The following is a 12500-nucleotide window of genomic DNA, read 5'->3' on the forward strand; positions in this document are numbered from 1 at the left end:
TGGGTTGGGAGCGGAGGAGAGTGGGAGGGGAAAGTTCTCTGATTTATTTGATTTATTTTTAATTTTTTTTTTACTCATCTTTGCAGCCCGCTCTGTTAATGGACAGCAGCAGAAGACCCGAGAGCCCAGTTTGCTCGACGGCAAAGTTTTTTGGTGTCCCCCCCCCCCCCGAAGACAAACGAGCTGCCCCGCAATAATAAGCTCCGTGCGTGGCGGTAATGAAACAAAAGATTGACAGTGATTGCGGGAGAGGCACTGCAGCCACCTGCTGTTAGCTCCCCTCTTTCGGGGAGGAGGGCTGGTGATAACAGCGCAGACAGAAGCGGCGCGCTGGCTTCACATCAGCTGAACATCAAGAGGAAGCACCAAAGGGACTTGTCCTGAAGAACACGGACAAATCTGCATTAAGAGGAATCCTCAAATTACGCTGCGTCTTTATTTTTCCAGTTTGGTGAACGCAGGCGCTATGTATTCATTTGATTTGTTTCCAGTTTCTTTTAGGAGGGGATGGGGGGGGGGGGGTGTTCTTTATTTTGCTATGTAAAATGTGGTAGGGTATACATTTATTAATGCAAGTCATTTCATAATGACTAAAAAGGGCTATGTGATGTGTGTGTGTGTGTGTGCGTGTGTTTCTGTGTGTGTGTGTTTCTGTGTGTATGTGTGTGTGTGTCTGTGCGTGTGTTTCTGTGTGTATGTGTGCAGCAGCAAGTGCCAGCACATGATTGCAGACAAATGAGTGCTGGCGTCTTTTTCTGTGTGTGAGTGTGTGCGTACATGTAGGATGATAAGTATGTGAGTGTGTGTGTGTGTGTATGTGTGTGTGTGTGTGTGTGTATGTGTGTGTGTGTGTGTGTGTTTGTGTGTGTGTGTATGCACTCATGTGGCATCACACCCCGCTCATAATGGCACTCTGATGAGCTCTATTGTTGCTGAGCTGTGCTGTAGGGAGCCAAAGCATTGCGTCTGCCTCTCCGTCTGCCTCCGTCTCTATCTCTGTCTCTGTGTCTGTGTCTGTGTTTGTCCCTGCCTGCTCTGCTGGGGCTGGGGCTGGGACTGGAGCTAGAGTCTGAGCGAGGCTGAGAGGCTGAGAGGCTGAGAGGCAGAGAGGCTGAGAGGCAGGGGCGGAGATGGACGCTGGGGCTGGGTGACTCTCAGCATACCAATGATGCTGGGTGCAGACAGGGCCTCACGTGCCAGCTCCTGCCTGCAGCCTCGTAAACACACACACACACACACACACACACACACACACACACACAAACACACACATACTCACACACACACACACACACACACACACACACACACACACACACACACACACACACACACACACACACACACACACACACACACACACACATACTCACACACACACACACACACACACACACACAAACACACACACACACACACACACACACACACACACACACATGCTTGCATTGGCATGCTCTCTCACACATAAATATTCCCATTGACACATATTCACAAAAGCATTCATGGATATGTAAGCATGGACACACACAAAAGCAAACAGAAGTGAATGAGCTTCACTAAAACAGTATTCTGCATGAATATTCAGCTTTTGCAATTCATTGTTGTATTGAAAGACACCACTTCATCAGCATATGGACAGGAAGTACTACATACAAAGTAAATAAAATCACCTTTTCATAATCATCAACAATCTCAATAAACTGAAATGCGACATGTGATTGCGGCCCTACTCTAGAAAGCAGAGAGATTCCATTAGCAAAGCACGTGTCCATCAACCACAATTATATCAGATTTAGTTTTGGTTGAACCACATCACTTTATCCATCATGCGCATAAGACTCAAATAAGCTTTCAGAAAAATATCCTAACTACTCTTACCCACCTACAATGAAGCTTTCAGCAGTCTTTCAGCTGGGCCTTCAAGCGTTGTAGCCAGTGGGCCAGATCTCTCTCCTTCTCACACACAGTCACAGACACACACACACACACACACACACAGGATGCTGGACAAGGCAAACCACCAGAAAAGACGCTCCGTTTTAATGGAGAAAATGGAGCCTGGATCACGTCACGGACATCTAGAGCCACTTCTGATGGTCACATACACTCACAATGGCCTCCTGAGCAGAGAAAGGCTCCAAGGCCATTACATTAGGTTAGCTCTCAGAGGAAGCCACTCATGAGGCCTTGCTCAGACATTTAAGGTATTGTGTGCCAGAATTTTTGCCATAAGAATGCACCAAAACGTTGCTAACAGCTAGACAACGTTGAATAAGAGCAGAGGACTGTTGACACAAGAGGGAATTTCAACGTTCAAGGACTCTGATTGCTGAGAGGTTGGATTCAGTTTTGAGACATACTGTAGAAGACTAATTGAATCAACAGGCAGTCTTTGAAATTTAAACATTCATTGCTGTGGGTTTTTTTTGGACACAAAGTACGGCTTTTGTACACAATGCGATACAACTACAAAACTGTTACTAAAAATAGCATTGGTGTTACCTCCATTGTAATAAAAAGGCAATACAGTTGTCTGGAGAAAAATGTATATTAAAGAGGCCCTTGATCCTAAAACAGGGGTTCGCTCAGTTCTGCCTACACTCAAGCACTCAAACGGTGTTTCGGTGGTCAATAAAACGTGAATTGTGCCCCCCAAATTTGCAGAGGTGTTAAGCATAAGTTGGCATTTAAGGAGTACCCGTCGGGCTAATGGTATCAATTTGGACCCATAAACAGAGAGAGAGAGCCCCCATTCAGGCAGACGGGCAGCATGCCCGTTGTCAGCGTAAGTGAATTAGATGGGCACGGCGCCCACAAGTCCATCCCCTGCTGGAGCAGCAGCCAAGCCCCCGGCAGCGCCAGGCTCCCTGACGATGCCCACCGCGAGACAGCCGGGTCAGTCCAGATGCCCCAGTGAGCCTGGGCTGTTTAAAACGCACGGAATCGCATCTGAGAGTCGCTGCTTGTTGTGTGGAAGATGGAAAAGACAAGAAGGTGGCCGGAGTAACCACTGCTCTCATAGAGGAAATTAATACACAAAATAGTGTGTAGTGAGTGTGGAACGCTGACGTTTACCACGCTGACACCAAAACAAGCTTTTGTTGCTAGTGGAGACCCCTGACCATAATCTTCTTTATGTGGGGTCATAGCTACTATTCTGTGAGGGCCATTTTAGAGACAAATCAATGTTTTTGTTGGGTCTCATGGAAGCTAATACTCACAGTTGCTCTGAAAATGTGTTTGTGTTTTTATATTTTTTGTGCGCAAAATAGTTGCAATATTTACATTTTTGAAATTGGACATCAGTTTTGTAATGGGAGCACAATGTAATGGTAGAATCAGTGTGTTAGTGTGGGAGGGAGAGCATGAGTGAGCATGAATGTGTTTGTAAGCGAGGGACAGCCTGTCAATACTGCCATCTCTATGCGTCTGCATCTCAGCATGCCCTAGCGTGTGCATGGGCATCAGTATATGATTGTGTGTGTGTGTGTGTGTGTGTGTGTGTGTGTGTGTGTGTGTGTGTGTGTAAACTGGGCTCAGGTGGGCTGTGGACTGTGTAGGATGGCAGCAGATGGACATATGGAGCAGCTTTGTGCCCTGCAGCACACACACACACACACACACACACACACACACACACACACACACACACACACACACACACACACACACACACACACACACACACACACACAAAGAGAGAAACAGCCTCTCTCACAGCAATGACCCCACATGTGTATGATGACATCATGTGACCTTACCTTGTCTGACCCCAATGCACAAGAAATATTTTTTTTACATGATTTCCTTTTTATGTGAGGGAACAATATCAAATCCTTGTGATGCTTAATCTAAAAATAATTTCCCTTGTTGGGCAGAAAACTATGTATATTTTACCAAGATAATTCACATAAACATCATAAATAATACAACAGCATTATGTATGTCAATGTCTTCTAAGATACAACCCATATTTTTACAGAATAACTACAAATATTCAAAAGCCATACTGTATGTGATGCTGAAGGTGGCATTCCCCTGTTTTTATATCACAGTATTAAGACACATGTCTGTCATGTGTATAGTCTGGACCACTGAAAGTTAGACTTGATGGCAGCACTTAACTGTGCAATCTGTGTGGGTGTCTAGAGCTTATTTTCACAGCTATGTATTAACATCTACTTGCAGCAGTAAGAAGCTGCAAGCATTTTTTTCTGCCAATACAACCAAATATCTCACATTTTGTGTGTTATTAACATTTTATCTAGGTAGTTTAGATTGTCTGTAGTCTTTGAAGATCAGATACCAATGAATCTAGATGGACATGACCCTGTCTTATTGCATAAATGTTAGTCATGGATATGTTTAACATTAAGTGTATGTTAGCATTGAGTTGATATAAATAAATAATTCCCAAGGTTTTTTTTTCCCATTTTAAGTCATTGGTCATGTAAGCTACAGCTCAATTTAATGACCTATCTCATAAAATTAGTAGCAACTACATAATAACTATGCCGTATTGACATTACAATTTCTTTTGGAGATTAATCTTGTGAGATATGGGGCTTTGCACTGACATTGGCAATACGCACCATCAGCCTAGATGATGGGCAACTGGTCAGCATTAAAGACCTCGTCATGAGATTACTCTTAAGAGCATTATTTTTTATTAGTTTAGCCATTTAGGACTCATTGTACTCAAAGCAGTGAATTCAGTCTTGTGTGATTGCTTAGGTCTGAATCGGACATCAATCACTCTGTTTCTCCCTCCACAGTAAGTGGGGAGTAGAAAGGCAGCAGTCTGTCCTTCAAATGTTTGTTTTCTGGGGATCTGAAAATGATGCTCTTTCCCCCATTCTCTCTTCTCTCTCCCTTCATCTCTCTCTCCCTCCATCTTTCTCTCTCTCCCTCTCTCTCTCCCTCCATCTCTCTCTCTATCTCTCTCTCCATCCCTCTCTCTCTCCCTCCATCTCTCTCTCCATCTCTCTCTCTCTTCCTTTCTCTCTCTCTCCATCTCTCTCTCCATCCCTCTCTCTCTCCCTCCATCTCTCTCTCTATCTCTCTCTCTCCCTCTCCAGCTGGGGGAGGCAGCTCCAGATAGACTCCCTCAGGGGTAGCCTCTGCCAGGCTTTGCCACAGATCAGCAGCCAGCCAAGCCTGCGCCCGCCGCGTCTCCATGGTTATCTGTTGCCTGGGGAGGTTACATACACACCCGTGCAGACACACACACACACACACACACACACACACACATATACACAAGCAGTGCACACACACACACACACACACACGCACACATATACACACATATACACATATACACAAGCAGTGCACACACACACACACCCACACCCACACTTACACTCACACATACGCACACACACACATACACACACACTCACACACAAACCACCACCACCACTATGGCACCATATAGAGCAGCCCCAGCTCCTCCTCCACAATGTCTTGTTTTAGCTTCGCCGCACACAGTTCTGCTGCTGTGCCATTTAAATATATGCTCTTCGCAGTGCAAAGCCGTTACCGCTTGTCACACTATGTTAAGCTATCACTCTGAGAGGGTCAACCAACCCCACCCCACCCCGCCACACACACACACACACACACACACCCACACCCCCGAATCATCCAAGCATTCACGAGAACACTGGCACATAAGGTGATGAGTCAAACAGTAGCCGCGGTGCAAAACAAAGGAGCGAGCGTGAAGCCGCCTCATGTCTAATTAGCGGCTGAAGCTCCTATCTGCACATGGGGTGTCTACTCTTCGGGAAGTGCGACAGTCTAGTCCCCGGAGTCACACCTCCATCTGCTTCAGCTGCTGCGGCTGAGCGAACACAGGCACCCGCTTCTTTTGTGACTCTGCAGCCTGTCCTGCCTGAGCTGGCCTTGCCTTGCCTTGCCTGAGCTGTGTGTGTGTGTGTGTGTGTGTGTGTGTGTGTGTGTGTGTGTGTGTGGGTGTGGGTGTAGGTGTGTGTGGGTGTGTGGGTGTGAAGTGGGTGTGTGTGTGTGTGTGTGTGTGTGTGTGTTTGTATGTGTGTGGGTGGGTGGGTGTGTGTGTGTGTGTGTGTGTGTGTGTGTGTGTGTGTGTGTGTGTGTGTGTTGACATTATTTTAACGTTCTGGTCCACCATGCTAGTGAGTGTTGAGCACCACTCAGGCAAGCCCTGGGTTACTGCATTAAAAGCAGCCTCACCCACAGCCATGCTTGTTTTGCTTTATTTTCTCGGTTTCTTTTTCTTCAATCACCCTTTCCCTGTGCCTCTGAACACTCTGGTTGCTTTGATGCTGTCTGAATGGGAGTGGACTGCCACGCGGGTGTTTTTCTCTCTTTTTTTTTCCTGCTTGTCTCTTATTTTTTTTGCTTCTGTATTGCTGCTCCCATTACAGGCCTTGTTATTATTCAGTAAAGAGATATCCCCTTGCCACTCTTCCCAAAATGCCACACTGCTTCCTGTCCTATTTTCTGCTACGGCTTCCTCCAAAAAGCAGGAGAGAGATGTGGGGCTTCTCTTGTCTTCACCACCATGGCTCTCTCTCTCTCTCTCTCTCTCTCGCTCTCTCTCTTTCTCACACACACACTCACTCACTCACCATCTCTCATCTCACCTCGTCTCACTGTCGAAGAGCAGCCAGCTAGCATCACAATCGCCAGCCCTTAACACACATCACCCACTTATTTCCTCGGTCTATGATTTTTTTTTAATTGTCACAGGAACAAAAGACACAGCTAGAATAACCAGTACAGGCCGGACTGTAATGAATCTCTCTCTCTCTCTCTATCTCTCTCTCTCTCTCTCTCTCTCTCTCTTTCTCTCAATCTCTCTCTCTCTCTCTCTCCCAATCTCTCTCTCTCTCTCTCTCTCAGTCTCTCTCTCCATCTCTATCTCTCTGTATGTGTGATTGCACAACAGAATCAGAGCATAGCATGGGGAGGGCTAAATTTAGCCATAATAGTGTGTCTGTCTGTAGCTTGCTGCTAGCAGCTCATTCACCTAAAGGTGGAGAGAACAATGGAGAAGACATGGGAGGATCCCCCGCCACATCACACAGCTCACTGCCACACACGCCGGCCCCATTCCAGTTCTGCCAAACATTTTTCAAACAAAGAGCAGGCTTTGTAGTTTAAAAAAGAGAGAGTTGGCCATCCACATTAACGCTGGTGCGAACGATGGGCTGTTCACAAAGATATTTTTACAGCCATGGGTTAGAGACCTGAGTCAAAACTGGTATATCAGCAGAGCGACCCCTCGAAACAAAAGAGAAGGAAGTGGAGGGGGGGGTGGTAACGAGTCTCCCGGCAGCAGTGTTTACTCCCGTGTCTCTCCCGTAAACACAGGCGAGCGCTTTTCTCCAGTAATCCCTTCAGAGGATCCTCCCCGCTCGTTAAGCTCGCCTTTGAAAACACTGGGCTCTGTTTTCTTTCGGTATTTCTTTCTTTCGCCCCTTTCCGTCTTCCCTGTTTTCTCTTTTTTTTTCTTCTCTCCATTGGCAAACCCACTTCTTTTCGCTATTAAAAGATGCAATCTGGACAGCTCTTTGTTTCACTCACTCCCTCACTCTCTCCCTCTCTCTCCCTCTCTCTCCCTTTTTCCACTCGTTTCTCTTTTCCTTTGTCCAAGCGTAAGAGGCAGTTGCCTGGCTTTTTAGCGCGTGCCGCCCTTGTTGCGTTGCGTTGGCCCTCTCGGCATCACGCCTGCATGTGGCAGGCAACAATAAGACTCCCACCAGCTGCCCTTTCCAGCGATGAGCGAGGGCCGTGCAGAACGACTGCCAGGGTAAAGATGAAAAGGGGAGAAGAGGAGAGAGCGGGGGGGTGGTGGTGGGGGGGGGGGGATGGAGGGGTTGTTAGTGGAGCCTGGCACCACCATCAATCATGCCAGGGGCTGCATCTACATCTCCGTCCGTCACTCCGCAGTTAGGGGGACGGAGTTAATTGTCGCACACGTGCATCTGCCGCGCTCTATTGTTTTCCTCAGACGCACCATTACAGCAACCCCCCAATTACTGATCTGGGGGAAAAAAAATAAAACTGGAAGGAGAAAAAAAAAAATAAAGCACCACCAGCACCCAGTGCTTTGAGTCCGTGCCAGCTCACCCTGGGGTATTGAGGGATGCCAGGGGCAAGAGCCGGGCACTGCAAGCCCACCCTGCCCCCGTGCCAGGGCCGTGAAGAACCCGCGCCTTTCACTGGTGGATAAACACGGACGGTCCTCTCATGTGGGAAGAGGAAATTACCCAAACATTGGCTGCTTATGTAAGATAGAGGAGGATCAAGCAAAGAGGGGAAAAGAAGATGAAGGGGGAAAAAAGACGAGGGAAAGAGACAGGGAGAGAGAGAGAGAGAGAGAGAGAGAGAGAGAGAGAGAGAGAGAGCTGCTCTGTCTATGACACCACTATTCACAGTTCAGATATGGCCTCCACAGTGTTCTGTGAATAGGATCTATCTCTCTATTCTTTATGTTCATTAAAACTGACAGCAGCGCTGCAAGAAAGATTATGGCTACACTTTGTTGTCTTGATTTACCAAGATAAGTTCTTATTCTGTTCTATTATGTGCTCAATAATAGATTTCTCTCACATAGATACAATACATTTTTAACCTAATGGCAATCCTATTATTGTGTGGTCAATCAAGTATTTACATGGATGGTATTGACATACTGTATAATAACAATGCATGGTCAAAGCGACATCAGAGGATGGTGTTATGGTATGTGCCATTCACAAACATATATGAAATGATGCATATGCAATGATTCAGTGCCATCTTTTATAATAGAATGTGCTCATTGTGTGTGCTTTCCTTTTGGTGATTGGGATTTGTTCTTATGGAATTCCATACTCCCTTTGTGTCATTGTTGTCTGTCAAAGGAGGCAGGCTTGACATCTCTGACATGGTTGGCATTGACTTTATCCAGACAGGAAATAGACATCACTAAGAGCCACCCCTCTTGAGCTACAGCCCTTTGTGATGGTCAGACTGATCAGATCGAATCCTTTCAAAAATCTGTCATTTCTCAATTATTTTTGCCCTCAAGTTTTTATTTGTATTTCTTATTTTTTATTTTTTTTTACATGGCAAAAGGGTTCAGTTCTGTGCTGCCAGGACCTCACTAAACATTGGCTTGGATGTGTGCGGTTGAGAAAAAAAAAACAGAGTAAATATGTGATTTGGTTTTGGATGGCACGCCACCATGCTTGCTCTCCCACAGTTCAGGGTGTGCGAGCAAGCGACAGATGACTTTGGCTGCCGACCATAGCCCTTCCTAATCAGTCTTTTCACACTTCATTGGGAATTCATTGCGGGTCCTTTAAAAACATTGTTTCCGAGTATTATCAGCAGCGAGCAGCATAACGTTTCATTATACAAGAGAGGCCATTCTGGAAGTCGTGCAGCATTTTCAAATCTAGCTGTGGAGAGGATGGGAAAACAGACTTCTGCTGCGGCTAACCAGACTAGCGTACCTATGTCAGTTATCGGACAGTGTCAAACATCGGCCATTCTGTTAAACAATTAAAATGCTAAGTTTAATAATGGATTAACAATCTATAACTTCAGTTTAATAATGGATTCACATGACAACGCAAACGTTTGCCGATAACACACGCCGTCCGATAATTAACACCGTTACGATAATGACTTTACTAGCATCTCGGAGCCTGACCTGATCTCCTAAATGAACTGGTAGCATCACGGTGGATGGTTAGGTAGATGTAGGAATCGTTCCGCGACAAACGAAACATTGGTCATCCACTAACAATCCACGTTGGATTGTTTAGTCAGTTTTTTAGTGCATCTAAGCTGTTGATTTTCTACCGCCCAGTGACATGAGCCATGGTGACAGGCGTCATGCAATGCTCTGAACAAGCGTCATGACAACAGGCCACGGGCGGTGTCACCAAACATGCTAATCACGGACGCCATGGCATCCGCCAGACACATACTACACACGCACATGAACATGCAGGCCACACGCTGCACCCCACTATTCGGACTGCACGGAGATGAGTCGAGTCCCCCATTCAACCCTTTAAGCTAGCAGCAGCTCCAGCCCAGGCGCTGAGTGAGTGTGGGGGTTCTGCATGCGCGTTTCACAGGCTGTGAGATGAAAGAAGCCGGCGCTGGATGGACACTCGCAGGGCTCTGGCGTCAAGTCACACCGATGAGTCACTCGCAGAGGGAGCGAGGGAGAGGAAGTGAGACAAAGAGATGGCGGCAGGGAGAGGGGAAGAGAGAGACGGAGGGTGCCAGAGGGGGAGAATGAGGGAGATAGAGGAGGAGAGACAGGAAATAGGAAGAAGCAGAAACCAACTGACAGAGAAGGAGAGAGAGAGAGAGAGGGAGAGAGAGAGGAGAGGGAAAGAGAGAGAGAGAAAGACAGTGAGAGGGAGAGAGAGAGAGAGGAGAGGGAGAGAGACAGAGAGAGAGAGGAGAGGGAGAGAGGAGAGGGAGAGAGAGAGGGTAGAGGGAGAGAGAGAGAGAGAGAGAGAGAGGGGAGAGGGAGAGAGAGAGAGGAGACGGGGAGAGGGAGAGAGAGAGGGGAGCGGGAGATAGAGCAGGAGACAACCGCGGTGCTGAGTCCCACCCTGGCCTGTCAGTGGGCATCTGGCTGGGGCCGGCCGAGTGCGGCTGACAGGTGTGGCCCCGCAGTCACGCGACGCAGGGAGCAGTCTGCTGTCACCCTGACGGCTGCGCCCGCAACCACCACCAGCACCACTGAGGGGTGTTGCACATGCTCCCTAACTCGCCCTCCATCACACACGCACACGCACACACACACACACACACGCACGCACGCAAGCAGAGACACACACAGACATACACATACACACACCCACATACACAAGCACAGACACACACAAACCAAACAACACACACACAAGCACACACACCTCACATCACACACACACACATACACAACCATAGACACACACATATACACACACACACACACACACACACAAAGACAGACTCGTACATGCTTCTCTCCTCTTTTACTCTCTCCTTCACTTACCACTTCATTACACACACACACTTCATCACACACCCTTACAGGTTCACAGCCCCTACGAGTGTTGACACACACACACACACACACACACACACACACACTCACACACACACACACACACACACACACACACACCCTATGGATGCAGCCGGAACAGCTAACACACACATGAAGCCCGAGTGAGTCCAGCATGCATCACACTACATCTATTGTGCCCAAGCGCCTTAAAAGTGTTACATTACAGCATGCCTCGGTGCAGGAGCAGAGGGTCTTCACCCAGGCGGGCCGAGGGGTCACGCTCCCCATTGTTAGACTGGGTAGCCGAGGCAGCCTCTGCCGCCCGCCACGCAGGGGATGCCCGAGGGCAGTGACACGGCTGGTGCACATGTGTCAGTTCCGAGTGCCCTTCACGCTTAAAAAGAGCCCGCGATCGGGCGAGGGAGCGAGGGTCGTGAGTGCGCAGAACGCGGTGGCGCCACCAGCGGGCATGCACAGCCTGGTGGGAGGGTGAAGCGGGCAGGGCTACGCCAACGCAGACGCCGACCCCCGCTGATTTTTTCATTTGGTGTTCATGGGGTGGCGAGGGCCACATTGCACCACTCCCAGGCAACGGCTCGGAATGACGCTTCATTTTTCATTTTTCCTCTTTCGGCAAAAGAGGAAAGAAAGAAAGAAAGAAAAAAAAGGAAACGACAACATGCTTTGTCTGGCCAAACAGGTGTATTAATGATTTATTCCGAGCAGCTGTACACCACAGGGAAAGTAAGAGAGATGGAAATGTTTAATGAGACAGAAAGCTATTTGGCCATCACTCATCACACTGGCTAGCTCCATTTCTGTTTTCTGTCTCTCTCCCAGTCCAATTCTCAGTCACCCTGCACCAACCTAGACCCTGTACTGGTGAAAGCCTCACTGCAGGTGAGAACAATCACTTCCTGCTCCAACGTTACCACCTCTCAGTGCCCCCCGAAAGGCAAACACCAGACACACAAACTCCGTCGCGCCTACTGCTGTGACAAATATCTCGCACGAAGTTGAACGGGACTTAGAACTCGCCGGGATTTCTCGGAAAACAAACCAGGTCACACAGGAAGACATAGTGACTGCTGCCCTAATCTTAAACTATCCCCCCCACCCTCAGGCCTCAACACACAACACTCTAGCCAGGCAATTATTAGTTCATTTGAAAAACCCTATTACACAATTAATGTCTGCCTGCATTTGCGACTTTGTAATTTTTTTGTCCACAAACCTGATATTCAGCATGCAACAATTCAGCAGGCGAGCCTGGGAATGATTGGGCTGTTATGCAAGATGGAAATGAGCTTGCCACGCTTTGCTGTAGTGGGCTATTTTGGAACTCCACACACACACACACACACACACACACACACACACACACACACACACACACACACACACACACACACACACACACATCAGAAAACGCTGGGCCGAGCTGAAA

General features: G+C 47.7%; 1 protein-coding gene across 11 annotated transcripts in view; it reads right to left on the reverse strand.

Moving 5' to 3' along the window:
- Window positions 1–12500, reverse strand: part of myt1lb (myelin transcription factor 1-like, b) — an 88534-nt gene that overhangs the window by 66318 nt on the left and 9716 nt on the right. The window lies entirely within an intron of this gene.

This window comes from Clupea harengus, chromosome 14 (assembly GCF_900700415.2).
Source record: "Clupea harengus chromosome 14, Ch_v2.0.2, whole genome shotgun sequence".
Lineage (NCBI taxonomy): Eukaryota > Metazoa > Chordata > Actinopteri > Clupeiformes > Clupeidae > Clupea > Clupea harengus.